Source organism: Haliotis rubra, unplaced genomic scaffold, assembly GCF_003918875.1.
Source record: "Haliotis rubra isolate DU_JTF1 unplaced genomic scaffold, ASM391887v1 Scf591, whole genome shotgun sequence".
NCBI lineage: Eukaryota > Metazoa > Mollusca > Gastropoda > Lepetellida > Haliotidae > Haliotis > Haliotis rubra.
In genome coordinates, this window is record NW_025767292.1 from 101,257 (window position 1) to 120,000 (window position 18,744).

The 18,744-nt window shown below is 41.7% G+C and overlaps 1 protein-coding gene across 2 annotated transcripts in view; it reads left to right on the forward strand.

Moving 5' to 3' along the window:
- The first annotated feature begins 10,744 nt into the window (after nt 1-10,744).
- LOC124255071 (beta-1,3-galactosyltransferase 5-like) overlaps nt 10,745-18,744 on the forward strand; it is an 84,678-nt gene continuing 76,678 nt past the window's right edge. For both annotated transcript variants that reach the window (XM_046688903.1, XM_046688905.1), the window contains exon 1: nt 10,745-11,203. The gene's annotated coding sequence lies outside the window, so the exon portion shown is untranslated. The remainder of the gene's footprint in view (nt 11,204-18,744) is intronic.

Below are 18,744 nucleotides of genomic sequence, written 5' to 3' on the forward strand. Positions count from 1 at the left end.
GTTCTTCTCTGTAACCTCCAGAGGAAAACAAACATGGTTGTACTGGGTATCTGTTCTTCTCTGTAACCTCCAGAGGAAAACAAACATGGTTGTGCTGGTATCTGTTCTTCTCTGTAACCTCCAGAGGAAAACAAACATGGTTGTGCTGGTATCTGTTCTGCTCTGCAACCTCCAGAGGAAAACAAACATGGTTGTGCAGGGTATCTGTTCTGCTCTGCAATCTCCAGAGGAAAACAAACATGGTTGTGCTGGTATCTGTTCTGCTCTGTAATATCTAGACGAAGACATTCATGGGGTGCTGGGATCTGTTCTGCTCTGTTATCTTCACAGTGAGATCGGGGCGGTGGGGTAGCCTAGTGGTTAAAGCGTTGGCTCGTCACGTCGAAGACCCGGGTTCGAATCCCCACATGGGTACAATGTGTGAAGCCCATTTCTGGTGTCCCCCGCCGTGATGTTGCTGGAATATTGCTGAGAGCGGCGTAAAACCAAACTCAGTCAGTCAGTCAGTCAGTCAGTCACAGTGAGATCAGCATGAGGTGCTGGAATCTGTCCTGCTTTGCAATCTCTAAAGAAAGACAATCATCGAGTGCTGGAATCTATTCTGCCCTGTAATCCTCACAAGGAGACATTCATGGGGTGCTGGGATCTGTTCTGCCTCTCCAGAGAAAGACAAACGTGGGGTGCTGGGGATCACGAATGCCTTGGACTACACAATTTCACTTATTCTATTCTAAGCTAATTGATTCTCTTCTAAACTGTTCTTAAACGACATGATCAATGCTCGAAAAACTTATAAGTGCTTGTGAGCGACGAGATTGAAATCTTGCCTCCTTCACAACATAATCAATAGAATTTCGACGTAAACGTACCCAAAGGCTGATAATGCACCGTCTTTGCACCAATGCTTCAAGGTATGGAATCAGTTCGGCATCGACTCTTGGGAGATAATGAAAAAAAATGCCATAACCCTCTTCATTTCAATACGAAACAAATGACAGTTCCTTTTTCACAAAAACAAGATACGAACTTTTTTCACCCTTGCATTTTTTTCATTTTGCGGACAACAAAGTACGTTCGACTCCAAATACAGTTCGAAACATGAAATATTCGACACAACGGTGTTTTCATGTTTTGTTCGAATTACCCTGACATTGTTTTTTCTTTTACCGACAACATAGTACATTCGACATAGTACATTCGACAGCGATAGTTCGACACATCAAATGTTTGACACAACGGTGTTCAGCTCGGAATTGTACTTTTCGAAAATTTCCTCTCTTCTGTAACAATGGGGCAGTCGGGTAGCCTAGTGGTTAAGGCGTTGGCTCGTCACGCCGAAGACCCGGGTTCGAATCCCCACATGGGTACAATGTGTGAAGCCCATTTCTGGTGTCCCCCGCCGTGATGTTGCTGGAATATTGCTAAAAGCGGCGTAAAACCAAAACTCAGTCAGTCAGTCAGTCTGTAACAATGAACATTTCTACTTATGAACTATTTCTTCAACAAAATGTCCATGTCTGCCTGAAGATAAATTATTGGTTTCTAGGTGATTTCATTAAACTTCGTGTTATATAACCATGCACCATCATCCTCATCCGTGTGATGCTTTATTGTAATCCTCATCAGGGAAGTCAGTAATTCATCACTGATTAGCGTTACAGAGTAGACGCGCTTCTCGTCACGTGTCTTCAGAACAGCATTAAGAGGTTAGGTAATTTTGGAAATGTTCCATAAATCTTCACCGTTCCATCGATCCTTCTTCCTTGTGTCGTGGGGCAATCATCATCAGCGTAATTCAAGAATGAAACGATAATTTATGTGAAACAAGATAACATCTACACTTTGCTGGTTACATTAATGATGAGAATATCAATGAAGTATGTATGATTCATTCTCGCCATCCACGTAACGTCGTAATTCACGTGACCTTCACCCTTCTGGCATCGCTTGAATATTTGCTGAAGCGTACTGGAGTGGGGAGACGCAACTCAAATATCAAATGGCCTCCCTTAGACGTGTCAGGATCCGCAGGTCGTGGTTTGAATCCCGACCGTGGAGCACATTATACATTCCCATGGGTTTACCCATAGAGCTCACCGTTTTTTCGTTTTTAATGGAAACTGGGTATTATTATTAATAATGATAATTATTTATCATTAATTAAATTTCTGTAAATATAGTGCATTATAAATATTTTTACTTTAGGTTTGAAAAGAGAAACATACCGATCACAAAACAAGATGGGTGGTTTTTTTTCTTTTAAATAGCCACATTCTTTCAGAGAAAAACCAGTCGTGAAGCCTTGGTTAAAATAATATTCTGCCGCTAAAGTTAACAGGAAATACATTTGATTCAAGTTGCCTCTTACATATTTGTGGCATACTAACGAAAAAAGAAAGAAAGACAACTCCTCCAAAGTTAATTTTGAAAATAACGTCGTGAGTTACAGACGTGGAAGCCGCGGTGGCTGAGCGGTCTAGGCGTCTGACTTTGTGTGCTTGGGGATTAGGTGCCTGACTCTGAGGGTGTGGGTTCGAATCCCGGATGGGACTCAACCCAAAAAGTACTAGAATCTTTGCTTTACTGAGAAAGTGTAATCCCAAATATAACATATGTTATGAGTTACAATATTTTTTAAACTGACACAAACCTACCGGGTACCCGTTTCTCGATGAACAGAGGCGGTTTCTTAGACTAAAGGTCCATGGTTTGTTTTGACCCGTGAAGATCCGGGTTAGAATTGATTTCAGTAACCCATGCTTGTCGTAAGAGACGACTAACGGGATCGGGTGGTCAGGGTCGCTGACTTGGTTGACACGTGTCATCGTATCCCAATTGCGTAGATCGATGCTCAAGCTGTTGATCACTGCATTGTCTGGTCCAGACTCGATTATTTACAGACCGCCGTCATATAGCTGGAATACTGCTGAGTGCGGCGTAAAACTGAACTCACCCACTGTTTTAATGTTTTAACGCCATATTCAGTGTCTACTCATGCTAATGTATGAATCATCTATGAACATGCAATGTATAGATTTGTATTTATGAAATATATAATGAATATATATTGTGTAAATGATGATACAATCTGTCACAAAAGGTAGTTAAAAACATAATACAGCCATTTCATAATCGATTCATTCCAAAAGCTATATAGGTTGTGGTGGAAACTGCTTAGCTTGTGGATACCAGAGAAGAATAAGTGTTTTCAGAATTTCAGTTATGTTCAAGGCCTTTCATATTGGAGAGGACGGAAAGGCCAAAATAATTCTGAACGTTTACCATTTTGGTGAAACCCTCGAGCACGATATGGTTCTGTGCGAAACAAAATTCGCACCCACGATCAATGGCTCTTGGATCACCCGTGTCCCACAAGTTGAGAGTAGTTTTACGTCTCTCTGAGCAATATTCCATAAATATTGAAACGAAATTCGCGCCCGCGATCGTAGGTTCTTGGACCACCCGTGTCCCACAGATTGACGCGTGAGTGAGAGTAGTTTTACGACTCTCCTAGCAATATCCCAGCAATATTGCAGCTGAGGACACTAAATGGGCTTTAATAATTATGCCCACGTGGGGACTCCAACCTGGCTTTTTGGCGTGACGATTGAACGCTTTAACCGCTAGGCTACCCTACCGACCCAGTCCATAACCACAATTCAGTTAGATGATATGAACTAAACTTTTGGAAAAATTCTATTTAATGACACGTCACGTGTTCTTAAGAAACCTTAAGAGACCTCATGCCAAGACAAGGAGACCAAAGTCATAATGTGTGAGCCTTTCAAAATGTTTGGGGTGAACAACTAACTAGCCTTTACATATGTTCATGACGAATGCCACCAGTTAGTCAAGGTACATTCATCTTTTAACGGACACCTGGTTTAATCACTATTTTGATGATGATTAATTAACATATGTAGATGCAGAAATCGCTTTCATCCCATTATAAAAGGGGGTGCCTTTATTTACAGTAACTGGCCATAGAAATATATATCATGTATTCAGCGTCCGACAAGCATGTTGGGTTTTCTTTCTCCCAAAATAGCTGCATGCCAGTTATAGCCTTCTCAGTGCCCTCAGGATATTTCTACTGAAACCTGAAAATAGTTGATATTGTGCGTGATTTATGCTTACGGCACTGGATCGACGTAAAACGTGGGTCATAAATATAATATACTGAACCTTCACTATAATAATTACAGCTAATTTCTTTGAATCGAACTCCCGATCGGCGAGTTCTGTTTCGGCTAAGGTGCGCAAATCAGAGACGGATAGTGAGTTCGCCCTTGTTGATGTGTACGTAGTTTTTAGAGACACAAAAGAAGCAAACTTGTGTCATCTTGATTCTTGATCTTTCCTATATTAACTTGGCACCCCTTAAAACAACCAGAGGGGCGGTGGGGTAGCCTAGTGGTTAAAGCGTTGGCTCGTCACGCCGAAGACCCGGGTTCGATTCCCCACATGGGTACAATGTGTGAAGCCCATTTCTGGTGTCCCCCGCCGTGATGTTGCCGGAATATTGCTAAAAGCGGCGTAAAACAAAACTCAGTCAGTCAGTAAAACAACCAGACCCAGAGGAAGGTGTGAAAAGTTCTGTATATTTTGAGACATGGGTGTCTTGCAGTGTGTGTATGCATTCTGTTTAACGCCGCCCCATTGTGAACATCACGTCATGTAAAGGACTATTAATATATATATATATTAATATCGATTAAGTGATCGATATTATGAAAAACGTCTACGTCGTTAGTGTAGTGACACGACATCAACCAGGTCAACCAGTCTGCCTATTGAACGATCAGTTATGTCTCCCCTTACCATCAGGGTGGGGTAACCTAGTGGTCACAGCGATCAAAAGCAGGGTTCGATTCGGCACATGGGTATCATTTCTGGTGACAATGATATTCTTGAATAAGGAAAAACAGTGGGTGGCATAAAACCCAACTCATTCAATGAGCAAAGGTCTTACATAGAACCAATGTAGTCGGTGTGTGTGTCGGAGGGGGGGGGGGTGTCATTGTGAAACGCCTCCACCCACCACACATCCACCGATCACTATAACCCACCCTTCCCCCCAGGCAAAACACAATCAAGCCAGTCCAACCCTCCAGCGGCGGTGGGGTAGCCTGGTGGTTAAAGCGCCGAAGGCCCGGGTTCGATTCCCCACATGGGTACAATGTGTGGAGCCCATTTCTGGTTTCCCCCGCCGTGATCTTGCTGGAATATTGCTAAAATCGGCGTAAAAGTAAACTCACTCACTCACTCACCCTCCACTACAACTTTGATGCATGAGCCCGCCATTGTACTTTCAAGAGATATGATCATTTAATAATAATAAAAAATAGAAGCGACAAAACCCTTTCCACATTCGTAAGAAATCTCTGCTAAAAACAGAGTCGATTCTACAATTGTGACTATATCATGAACATATTTATGTTCCAGCAGTATTACAGCTGTACGATGTTGTTTGCAAATAAATCGAGTCTGGACCAGACAAGTCAGTGATTGTCATCATGCGATACGATGACAGAGCAAGTCTATATGTGCCATTTCCAGTGTCCACTTCCGTGATTTTGCTAGAGAATTACTAAACGCGGCCTAAACCAATACTCCCTCACTGTAGCATACGTTATACAACACATGTTATACTTGAGATTACACTTTCTCACTAAAGTACAGATTCTTGAACTTTCTCAGGTAACCCTGTGGCTAAATCACTCGCTATCCCGAACAACAGACCCGTGAAGATCTGGGTTGGAATTGGTCTTCAGCAACCCATGTTTGTCGTAAGAGTTGACTAACGGGATCGGATGGTACGGTTCGCTGACTTGGTTGACACATGTCATCGTATCATAATTGTGTAGATCGATGCTCATGCTGTTGATCACTGGATTCTCTCGTCCAGACTCGATTATTTACAGACCGCTGCCATATAGCTGGAATATTGCTGAGTGCGGCGTTAAACAACAAACCAACCAGCCTGAACAATATGTTATCCTTGCTTCTACTCCAAACTGTTTCCGAGTGCGGAAACCTTCTGAAATAACATCTCCATTTAACCTTTGTAAAGACACATGAAATGGATGAAAGTGAAACAGTCATGAAGGACCTATCATCTCGAACAGTCTCCTTCAGCGATATGACATTCTCTCCTTATAATGACGAACGACAGGTATCAATTTGTATCATCAGGCAACTTTGTCAAAATTAATCGAACTTTATGATCACAGGAAAGATGAGATTGCGATGCATTGTGTTGCCATGGTAACAGATGAACGTGACTAACATCAGAATGGTGTATTTCCCGGAGGATAAATGAAAAAAGTATCAGCTTACGTTCCTATTAAACCGATGACGGAATATTGATGGAACTGTGACCGTTGTGAGTGTATCAAATCGTCAGTTTGACGTGATGAAGACAACTGATGAAATGTGTGTCGTGAATACACTTGTCAGTTCCTTGTCATTTGAGACACGATTTTCTCATCTAAGAGAAATTAGCGAAAAGAAATTGAATTAAGCATGATAGGATTTCTATTTCTGGAGGATGCTTGTGTTTTCTTGTCAGGCAACATGTTTATTTGATGGAATGTCCGACAGTTGTTATGTTATGCATGAGCAGTTGATTGTAGCTGCATACCCCTAAAGCTGAGAACAAACTTGAGATGTCAACTGATACAAAAACCGGGGACTGGTCGTGCAGCTTGTTTGTCTATTGTGTAATTATAGAGTAATATAAACGGCCTTCTTGTTTTTCTTCCTCTCGGTCTTTGACTTCCTCTTATTCTACTTGGTATTCTTCTTCTTCCTCTTGGTCTTCTTCTGTTTTGTTTTCCTCTCGAATTTTGTCTTCCTCTTCTTCTACTTGGTTTTCTTCTTGTTGCTTGGCCTCATTTTGGTCTTCTTCTTTGTCTTCTTCTCCTGAGACTTCTTCTTCCATGTGTGTGGACCCGTGAAGATCCGTGTTAGAATCGATCTTCAGTAACCCATGCTTGTCGTAAGATGCGACTAACGGGATCGGGTGTTCAGTTGATGACACATGTCATCGGTTCCCAATTGCGTAAATCGATGCTTATGCTGTTGATCACTGGATTGTCTGGTCCAGACTCTATTGTTACAGACCGCCGCCATATAGCTGGAATAGTGCCGAGTGAGGCGGAAAACTAAACTCACTCACTCACTCACTCATTTCTGGTGTCCCCCGCCGTGGTATTGCTGGTACCTTGCTAAAAGCTGCATAAAACCATACTCACACCTTCACTCTTCTTCTCGCTGTTCTCTGTTTCTTCTTCTCTCCCCTCTACTTGACGCAGGGGTGGTGGAGTAAACTAGTAGCTAAAGCGTTTAGAGGGTGTCAAGATCAGAAATAGAATTAAAAACTAACCATGCATTTTTCGAAAGTATTACTGAGTGAGTGACTTTAATTTCACGCCGCTTTTAGATATAGCGGCATAAAACCATACTCACTCACTCAATCTAATTGGAACGACGTTATATAGCAGTTACTCAAACAGTACAATCCTTTATTGTGGCGATGGATGTTACAAACTATATTTTGGTTCGCCGAAATGTAATCAAAGACCGTATAGCGATCACGGACATGTTTTGTCACAACCAGTTTATGCGTTGTCAACAGGCCACCTACATACAGTTTTCACGTGTATTTTCATCTTTTTGTGTCAATGTACACCGCAACGATTGCCACATTCAAATCACTAGTTCCCATATTTTCTGTTGTGAGTATATATCAGCACGATAAACAACTCAATTGTATAGATTTGAGTAAACATACTATCCAATGACCTACCGATGTCATCAGCAGCTGAAATCGATGTTGTAATCAGTCCGGTTTATTGTAGTGTCTAATGGAATATTTACAAGACGTCAATTATCAATGTCCACCATTTCTATCCCGCATCCCTGAGCACGGCTCTCATAAACCTATTTCAAACATATGTTGAGTGGGATGCCTTTTGTGTTTGCGAACCATGACCAGACATGGCAGACTTCATGTATTCGGCTTTAAACAAATCGTAACAAATCTGAATAATTGACAGAATGTTTAAATATACATCAAAATGTTTTTAGAGAGCGTGGCATGGCTTTATGTCGTTTGTTTTGGAGTTACTTGATGATGAGTAACAAAAATAGAATGAAATGGATTTTTAAGTGGAACTCTCTATCCTCATCTTCTGTGAACGTGGACACCTCAACTACATCTCCCTGTTTCTCTTCGGCCCCTGTCTTCCTCCATCCGTGATGCCTACACCTCACTACCCTTCTCCGTCCAATAACTATCCTACTACCTCCATCTCACTGCCCCTTTCTCCGTCCCATAACTATCCCACTACTCTACATACCTCACCTCTCCGTCCACTACCTTCCCTCCATCCACTGTCCCATAACTATCCCACTACCCTCACCTCTCCGTCCCATACTCACTCCTTTCTCCGTCCCATAACTATCCCACTACCTACACCTCACTACCTTTCTCCGTCCCATAACTATCCCACTACTACACTTACACCTTTTCACCTACCTCTCTCCGTCCCATAACTATCCACCTACCTCCACCTCACTACCCTCTCCGTCCCATAACTATCTTACTACCTACACCTCACTACCCTCTCCTCTGTCCCATAACTATCCCACTACCTCCACCTCACTACCCTTCTCCTGTCCCATCCCATAACTATCTCATTACTTACACCTCACTACCCTCTCCGTCCCATAACTATCCTCTATTCTACTACCTACACCTCACTACCCTCTCCTCTCCTTCCCATAACTATCTCACTACCTACACCTCACTACCTCTCTCCGTCCCTACCACTATCACTCACCCCTACTTCCAACTATCACCCTCACCTCACCCTCTACCCTGTATCTCACTAACCTCCTCCTTCACCATCCCTACCACTACCTACACCTGACTACTTTCTCTCCGTCCCATAACTATCTCACTACCTACACCTCACTACCCTTCTCCGTCCCATAACTATCCCACTACCTACACCTCACTACCTTCTCCGTCCCATAACTATCCCACTACCTACACCTCACTACCCTTCTCCGTCCCATAACTATCCCACTCACCTACACCTCACTACCCCTTCTCCGTCCCATAACCCTCCCTACTACCTACACCTCACTACTTTCTCCTGTCCCATAACTAACCCACTACCTACACCTGACTACCCTTCTCCTTCCCATCCCTCCCACTACCTACACCTCACTACCCTACTCCTACCCTTCTCCCCCCTATCCCACTTGTACTCACCTTCAACTCACCTCACTACCCTTTCTCTCCGTCCCATAACTATCCTACTACCTACACCTCTCACTACCCTCTCCTTCCCCTATCCCTACCACAACCTCTCACTCACCTCACTACCCTCTCTCCGTCCCATAACTATCCCACAACCCTACACCTCACTACCCCTCTCCTCTCCCATAACTATCCCTCCCACTACCTACCACCTCACTACCTTCTCCTTCCTACACATCCCTACCACTCACCTACACCTCTCACTACTTTCTCCGTCCCATAACCAACCCACTACCTACACCTGACTACCCTTCTCCTTCCCCATCCCTCCCACTACCTACACCTCACTACTTTCTCCGTCCCCCATAACTAACTCCACTACCTACACCTCACTACCTTTCTCCGTCCCATAACTATCACACTACCTACACCTCACTACCCTTTCTCCGTCCCAATCCCTCCTACATACCCTACTACGTCCCCTAACTATCACACTACCTACACCTCACTACCCTTCTCCGTCCCAATCCCTCCCTACCCTATTCGTCCCCCTAACTATCCCACAACCTACACCTCACTGCCCTTCTCCTTCCCCATCCCTCCCACTACCTACACCTCACTACTTTCCCGTTCCATAACTATCCCACTACCTACACCTGACTACCCTTCTCCTTCCCCATCCACCCGGGTTCGAATCCCCACATACTCACCTACAATGTGTGAAGCCCATTTCTGGTGTTCCCTACCGTGATGTTGCTGGAATATTGCTAAAAGCGGCGTAAAACCCAAACTCAGTCACTCAGTCTCCTTCCCCATCCCTCCCACTACCTACACCTCTCACTACTTTCTCCGTCCAATAACCAACCAACTACCTACACCTCACTACCTTCTCCGTTCAATAACTATCACACTACCTACACCTCACTACCCCTTCTCCGTCCCAATCCCTCCCACTACCTACACCTCACTACCCTTCTCCGTCCCATAACAATCCCACTACCTCCACCTCACTACCCTTCTCCGTCCCATAACTATCCAACTACCTCCATCTCACTACCCTTCTCAATCTCCCGCCCCCTTCCAACAAATATCAACATCTTCAAAAGTTGAAGCAGCAAGTTGCAAGGAGAAAGTCGAAGTATCAAAGCGACACCGACATATCCCAGTAAAGTACCGCCAAGAGCTACAGGACGTTAACGCTTGTTTTGGCTCGACTATAACACGGTATTGATCTATACCCTCAATGTCGCGGGGTCCAGGATGGATTAATCCCTACATCAGAATCTACGCCGTAACATGCATGCCCATAACATCCCTACAATGACTGAGATCGATTCGTGGTGTGTTGAAAGCACCGTGTTCTCTACCATATCCGTTACCTCATGCGAGACTTTCGTCCCCGAGATAAGGCATTCACCATCGCTCAATATCGATTTCCCTTCTCCGCGTCTGCGCACGAGTAGCTTCCGGCACTATGACCTGCCAAACGATTGCGGCTAAAGGAATGTTTATATTGAGATAAGTCGCCGGCGCTCCAGCTCCAACCATCAATGGATCAGTCGTCCCCGCCACTGTCGGCCCCAGCTATGCAGTTCCACCACCGAACACGTTGACGCTTGAAACACGAAAATTACGCATTACCATGGTAACGTTCTAGTGTTCTGTGAGTATGGAATCGGACGCTTCCTAGAGAGTCAATATTTCTGGCATGATGCGTCCAAGTAATTGAACATTTCGGAATATACAATGTGTTTCGACAGCATCGTCCGATCTCAACTAAGTGAGGCGACCAACCAACTAGCTTTATCCTCAGATGCATGTGGATGCGAGCCCTTGTTTACAATCAGCGCAGTCAGATACTATCGCCTATATTAACTGGACCCACTCCTCAGTGATTCTACAGGCCAGGAACATCCTCCTTGTGTTTGACCGGTAAGTACTCAACTTGAGTTCCACCACGTGGTTTTCCGTTGTCTGTTACAGCCTCTTACTCCGTTAAACGTTAACAAACGTGACCCCGATGCCCTTTGTATTACGCCAGTGCAAAACGATTATTTGGTATGATTTGAAATTTATCTCAGTTATGTGATCAATACTGCTTTCTAACTGTTTCAGAGCAGGAAGCATGGATGTTTCTTGCGATTATAATTACAGTTTCAGAACTTGCCCTTGACCGTTGATCTTAATATTTATTAGAGATAATCATGTCCATTTACTGCATATATAAACACACATGATTCGCGTTTGTTTCCAAATATGACAGAAACACTGCCAATTATTTACAGAAACAAAAAAATATTTAAATAAATTGACCTACGTGTATAATGTCATATATTTGATTGTATAAAACTAAGCATATTAATTATATAAAACAAATATATATCTCGTTTACAGGTTTGTACCTACACGATCGTATAAAACACAATATAGTTAATGTTATAGATAAGTAATGAATAAGACTTAAATGTATGTGTATTTAATTTCTGATTATACAGTGAAGATTATTCAGTTAGAAGGTCAATGTCGCAAGTAAATCAATATATTGTCACGCGTTCTCTAACGAGCACTTCATTGCGATGTTGTCCCTTGGTGTGTTAAGAGAAGCAAGCTGATAGCCTTTTTTGTCAGAGATTGTGGTCATCCGCATTTTTGTTTTTTGTGCTGATTTCGCAGCAACTACTTCGATGATGGTTCGAGGCATGGAATTGCAATCAGCTCTGCATCAGACCCATGTCAATTAGCATTATCTGTCAACGGGAGTAATGAAATATTCATTACGGAACACTCCACATGCTGTCTGCGAAACAATTGGAACACTGGAACGCGACAGAGTTGATTATCGTTATGCATAAAATGAAATCCCAACGGTTGAAGAACTAATCCTCAAAGTGCATTACTAGGAAAAGATTGATAGCAAAACATCGTTACAATAACAACAATTTTGAACTTTAATTCAGTTTGGTTCTTGTATTTGAATAGAAATAAATTGTAAATGGTCTATACTGTTCCATCCTATATTATACTCTACATCATATACTGTACTCTTTATCCTATATTTGTCCTGTATATCCTATACTCTATATCCTACATCTTTACTCTATATCCTATACTGTACTCTATATCCTACATCTTTACTCTATATCCTATACTGTACTCTATATCCTATATTTGTCCTATATATCCTATACTATACTTTATATCCTACATTTTTTCTCTATATCCTATACTGTACTCTATATCCTATATTTTACTCTATATCCTACAGTATACTCTATATCCTACATTTTTTACTCTATATCCTATATTCTATATCCTACATTTTTACTATATCCTATATTATACTCTATATCCTATATTTTACTCTATATCCTACAGTATACTCTATATCCTACATTTTTACTCTATATCCTATATTATACTCTATATCCTATACTATACTCTATATCCTATATGTTTACTCTATATCCTATACTATACTCTATATCCTACATTTTTACTCTATATCCTATACTGTACTCTATATCCTATATTTTACTCTATATCCTATACTGTACTCTATATCCTACATTTTTACTCTATATCCTATACTGTACTCTATATCCTATATTTTACTCTATATCCTATACTGTACTCTATATCCTATTATTTTACTCTATATCCTATACTATACTCTATATCCTACATTTGTACTCTATATCCTATATTTTGCTCTATATCCTATACTGTACTCCATATCCTATATTTTACTCTATATACTATACTATACTCTATACCCTATTATTTTACTCTAGATCCTATATTTATAGTCTATATCCTATATTATACTCTATATTCTATAATTTTACTCTATATCCTATATTTTTATTCTATACCCTTCACTTTACTCTATATCCTATATTGTTACTCAATATCCTTTACTATACTCATTATCCTATACTTAACTTTATATCCATTATACATTACACTTTTAGTCTACATCCTATACTATATATCTCAAAATTTATATCCTATACTTCTACTCTATATCTTACAATTCTACTATATGGTTTACAGCTTTACCCCATATCCTATACCTTTACTCTATATCCTATACTTTTACTCTATATCCTATACTTTTACTTGTTATGATCTGACGACAGAATTCTACGACATACTGTTTACCTAAAGAAAACTATTTAAAGTGTATTCCAAATGCTTGAAATGTCCCTGAATTTATCTGATGTATTTAAAAAACAGCGAGGAAGTTTGAAAGGAACAAAATGTGTATGTCAGTGACCATCGTACACAGACGCAATGCTTTCATTTCTAAATCGGAAACTGTTTCATATTTTTCATGTCTAAACATTCATTCAGATATATTTCAGAAAATGTTCACATGTGAACAGGGTAAGCCTAGTGGTGAAGCGTCCACCCGGATTCGATTCCTACATTGATACAATATGTGAAGCCCATTTCTGGTGTCCCCCGCCATGATATAGCTGGACTATTGCGAAAAGCGGCTAAAAACTAAACTCACTCATTCATATGCCGTTGGGATCCGCTTCCCGGTGTTGTGAATACTTGTTGTTACCTTGCCTTGCGTTCAGCATTTAGGGGAGAAAACAATGACTGTTCCACAGAGATCATTTGTCTTACACTGCACCATGGGCTGTATCTCAATAGGCTGTCTCAATATAGCCGGTATAAATCCGGACTTGTACAAGCGGGCGCGTTGTATTTGTCCACGGTGTACGCAAACCATAAAATCTTTCACATATCTACAATGAGTGAGTGAGTATGGTTTTACGCCGCATTTAGTAATACCCCAGTTCCCCGAATTGTACCCACGTCGGGAATCGAACCCCGGATTTTGTCGTGACGAGCGAACGCTCCAACCACAAGGTTACACCACGCCCCCATTCACAATGAGCATGTCTGCGAGACGTTGTATTGTTAGTTTCATGTCATATATCATTTTTTGACGTTATTGTGAATGAATGTTGTTGAACACAGCGGTCATGATCTTTACCAAACAAACCAATGGTAGACAACATATTAGAAGTAGTCAACACAAACCGGACCCTGACATGCGATAAATTCGGGTCAGACATTATATAATCATTTAGGCATCACAGTTAGGGGAGGAACGCACAGGTCACAAATAAGAAAATGTATTAAACGTATTTAAATGTACATTATTATTATGCTAACATTTGTATAGCGCCAATATCCAGGTCAGCTGCTCAAAGGCGCTTTGATTTTCCCTTGATCAGTGGATGTCAAACTCAAACGGCACATCGTATTATAAGTCTCAACTCCCTGGGGAGTATACAACTCTTGCAGCCACTAAGCGCACCGAGTTAATGTGGCTTTCCCATCCTTACGAGGTACCCATTTACAGCTGGGTGGACTGGGACACAAAGTCACAGCACTTTGCCTAGTTTTACTGCAAGTTGCTGTACCCGCAACTATGTGTTTGCACGTATTCATGTGGCCACCATCTGGTCATTTACCAACGGATTCGTGGGTGCTTTTAAGTGCACAGGGTTATGTACTGTACACTAGGGGTTGTGACAATACTGAAAGAGTCTGCACACAAAGTTGACTCCAAGGTTCTTACACAGGTGGGCTCGATCCAGGCAACTCAGGCTCGCTGGATCACTAGCCTGGCGCCTTATACAGCCCGCCACCACGCCCCAAGTCGATTAAGTTTGAACATAGATGAAGGAAATTCGACACACGGATGAGCATATGTAATGATGTCATGATCAGCGTTAATTCAGTTCACTCACTGCACACATGTGGACACAAGGGGGCGTTCAGGTCAGTATCTGCATTCGTAACTACTCGCCTCTTTCCGTGACCTACTAGAAGACTCGTACCCCTATCGTACGCCATTATTGCCAAGAATTGTGGCAAACCAATCAAATCGCGCGTAGTAAAACGCATTTCGAAGCATGAAAATGGCGGCCCTGTTGAACTTTGAAACTTCGTTAAACTATGCAAAGCACATTTCAAACATAAACTATGTGCTAAAGGATCCGCAACTTTCAACACTGAAACATATTTATAAAGGGAATGGCTGTATTGCTGTTTTGCCCTCGGGATATAGGATATTCTAGGTACCATGTTTGGAAATTCAGAGTTATCTCTCCTTGGTAATAGTACAGTAACTAGACTATTTTCATCTTCATGCCCGTTTGCGCTTAGACAGTGCCCAGTCGTAAACATGGCCACGAGAGGGGTACGAGACGCCATCCGGCTTGCCGGAATGACACGAGTAGTTACGAATGCAGTATCTGGTGACACCTCCCCTCACTGTGCAGAGTTGCTTCCCTTAGTAGCAAGAGAAACGTTTGATCGTGCGCTCTAATCCTCATTCCCGCCGATTATGCTTCGAGATTTATGAGCACAATAACATCCTATTTGATTCCACACATTCCACACGCTGTGATATAGCGTTTCATTGTTCTCGACCTGTTCTGCTCCATTCAACACAAGCTGTGCCCACCATATCCAACATCGCAATCAAATGACTGAAAAACAATATTTATTTGTTTAACACAGTAACATATGGTAGTCTCATTGTACATTCATAGCATGTATGGTTCAATAACAGTGAGCGTTGAATAGTTCCATATGAATAACACGTGTAATCATGACATCACTGTCCCTCTACCGTCGATGGTGCTGCCAACGCTGTTGTTGGTTTGTTTGTCGTCCCCGCAGTCAGGAACATTTCAGCTGTATGACGGCAGTGTGTACATAATCGAGTCTGGACTAGACGATCCAGTGATCAACATCATGAGCATTAAGGCTGCGCAATATTACCGGTTTACCGGTATTTACCGGTTCAGACATGAAAACAATACGTATTGCCATACGCTGATCGGAAACCGGCATTTTGACATGCATTCGGAAAACTTCGTAACAATCGGGAATCTTGAGGATTGTGGTAATTGTGGTATTGGTTGTTGGAGTGATTGTGGTGAAAATTACATTAACTGGATTGTTAAGTTCGGTTAAAGTTGTGTTCTTAAGTTTTGTTCAAGTGTTGCGCAAGGTTTTGGATCTGCATGTTTTAATATTTACTCATTAATTACCAGTGATCTCTGATATGTCCTGACCAGGTCAAGTTGCTGTCTAAATCTCAGGGCTTTTTTTTGAGAGTGGAGAAACTAGTTCAAACTAATAACCACTGTGTTGATGTTAAATTGCTCTTTTCCTTGTTTCATTTGTGCCAAATAATATTTACATTTTTATTTTGTCATGATTAAAAGTTTTTATTAAAGATTTTTTTTTTTTATTAAGCTTAATCATGCATTAACTCGATTATAAGTAGTTTTTTGTTAAAAAACGTCTTGCAATATATTGCAATAGATATCGCAATATATGCTTTCGCATCGCAATATATCGCAATATGAAAATTCTCTGCAATACCCACCCCTAATGAGCATCGATGTACGCATTTGGGATACGATGACATAAGTGAAACCAATTCAGCGAGTCTGACCAGCCGATCCCGTTAGTCGACTCTTTCGACAAGCTTGTGTTGCTGAAGACCATTTCTAACCGGGGTCTTCACGGGTACTATTGTTGTCAGAGCTTGTAATGACGTCATCCTCATTGATGTAATGTTAACGGTGCCAGCTTTTCGACCTTTTCCTCTCTACGACTAATCGTATGATGTCAATAATTGTGCAGTTGCTACATTGGTGGTAAGGGGCGGTGGGGTAGCCTAGTGGTTAAAGCGTTGGCTCGTCACGCCGAAGACCCGGGTTCGAATCCCCACATGGGTACAATGTGTGAAGCTCATTTCTGGTGTCCCCCGCCGTGATGTTGCTGGAATATTGCCAAAAGCGGCGTAAAACCAAACTCAGTCAGTCAGACATTGGTGGTCGTTTTCATGGTTGAATCTGATCTTCTTGATGAACCACTTGTAGTTGACATGTTCGCTCATGTAGATTAAGTCTCATGGTTTAGACCACTTTTGAACCACTTTCTAGAAAGGCGGTGTGTATGTATTGCTTTAGCAATGGGAGCCGTCCCAATTTACTGTTGTCAGAGGGAAGCACAAAGTAGGTAATCTGGACTACCAGTTGTCAGACTCACATTTTGGGGGAAGCTTGCTGAAGGGGCCATATCGCCGACTTCCTGGGCTGATGATTATTTGTCTCTCTCTGACAGTGTAAGTTCGATTCCTCAAAGCACAAGATTTGAAAAGCTAATTACACTCAAATCACGGTATGCACCAGCAAAAATCCAGTTATTTGTCAACTCAAAACCCATGATCGACATGATTGTGTTTTTGTCCAATATCATCAGTCAGAGTAATAGGCAATTAATCGTCAAGCGGTTTATACCAAAAGGCAGTAAGAAGAAGACAATGATTGACATTACATTTGTGATCAAGAAAATGGAAAATATTTTGCTTCGTGTCATGACTGTCATTGGCGTTATATTTGATATGTGTTCACATTACATAATGTGGCTGGAATATTGGTAGACTCGCACATACACACTTATTCACTTGCTTATTTGAACAAAATACCAGACTGACTGACTGACTGAGTTTGGTTTTACGCCGCTTTTAGCAATATTCCAGCAATATCACGGCGGGGGACACCAGATATGGGCTTCACTCATTGTACCCATGTGGGGATTCGAACCCGGGTCTTCGGCGTGACGAGCCAACGCTTTAACCACTAGACAACCCCACCGCCCCACAAACTACCAGAAATAGTATACTGTAGAAGAAAGAATAACGAAAGCTCTATACAGGAGACGTCAAAACACGTGTGTATGTTTAGTGAGTGAGTGAATATGTTTTTTAGCCTTTTTTAGCAACATTCCAGCAATATCACGACGGGGAACACAAGAAATGGGCTTCATACATTGTACCCATGTGGGGAATCGAACCCAGGTCTTAACCGTGACGAACAGACGCTTTAACCATTAAGCTACCACACAATGTGAACGATATATAACTGTTGCAAAAATGATAAATAACGCCAATCATTGTTAAACAGTATATGTCATATAAACAAATTATTTTGGATCAAATCTGCCTGTTATATTTATAAACGAGTGCACTGAAATTAAATGTTCTTTGTCAAAACACATACATGTATATGAAAAATGTAAAGAAATTCAAATAATACCATTATGCTATCAATATATCCCACTTTAATACAAATTTCAGTCGCCTCACTAATTTAGCGTTTTGTGATACAGACTATGGCTCACCTGGACTAAGTATTATCAAAACACTAACCCTAGTCAGCCAAATCCCACTCTGCCTATGGGAGAGACCTGTTTTGACAGAATCTGGCTAAGTGAGAGGACGCACCGCCCCTCATAGGTTGAGAATATGTCCCTATCACCCTATGCTTGTCTGAGGAAGTGACGCCGGATGATGTCCACGACTGCATGAGGTGTGCCCTTTTCGTGAACACCTGGTGTCATCACTGATTTTCATTAAACCATTCTTATGT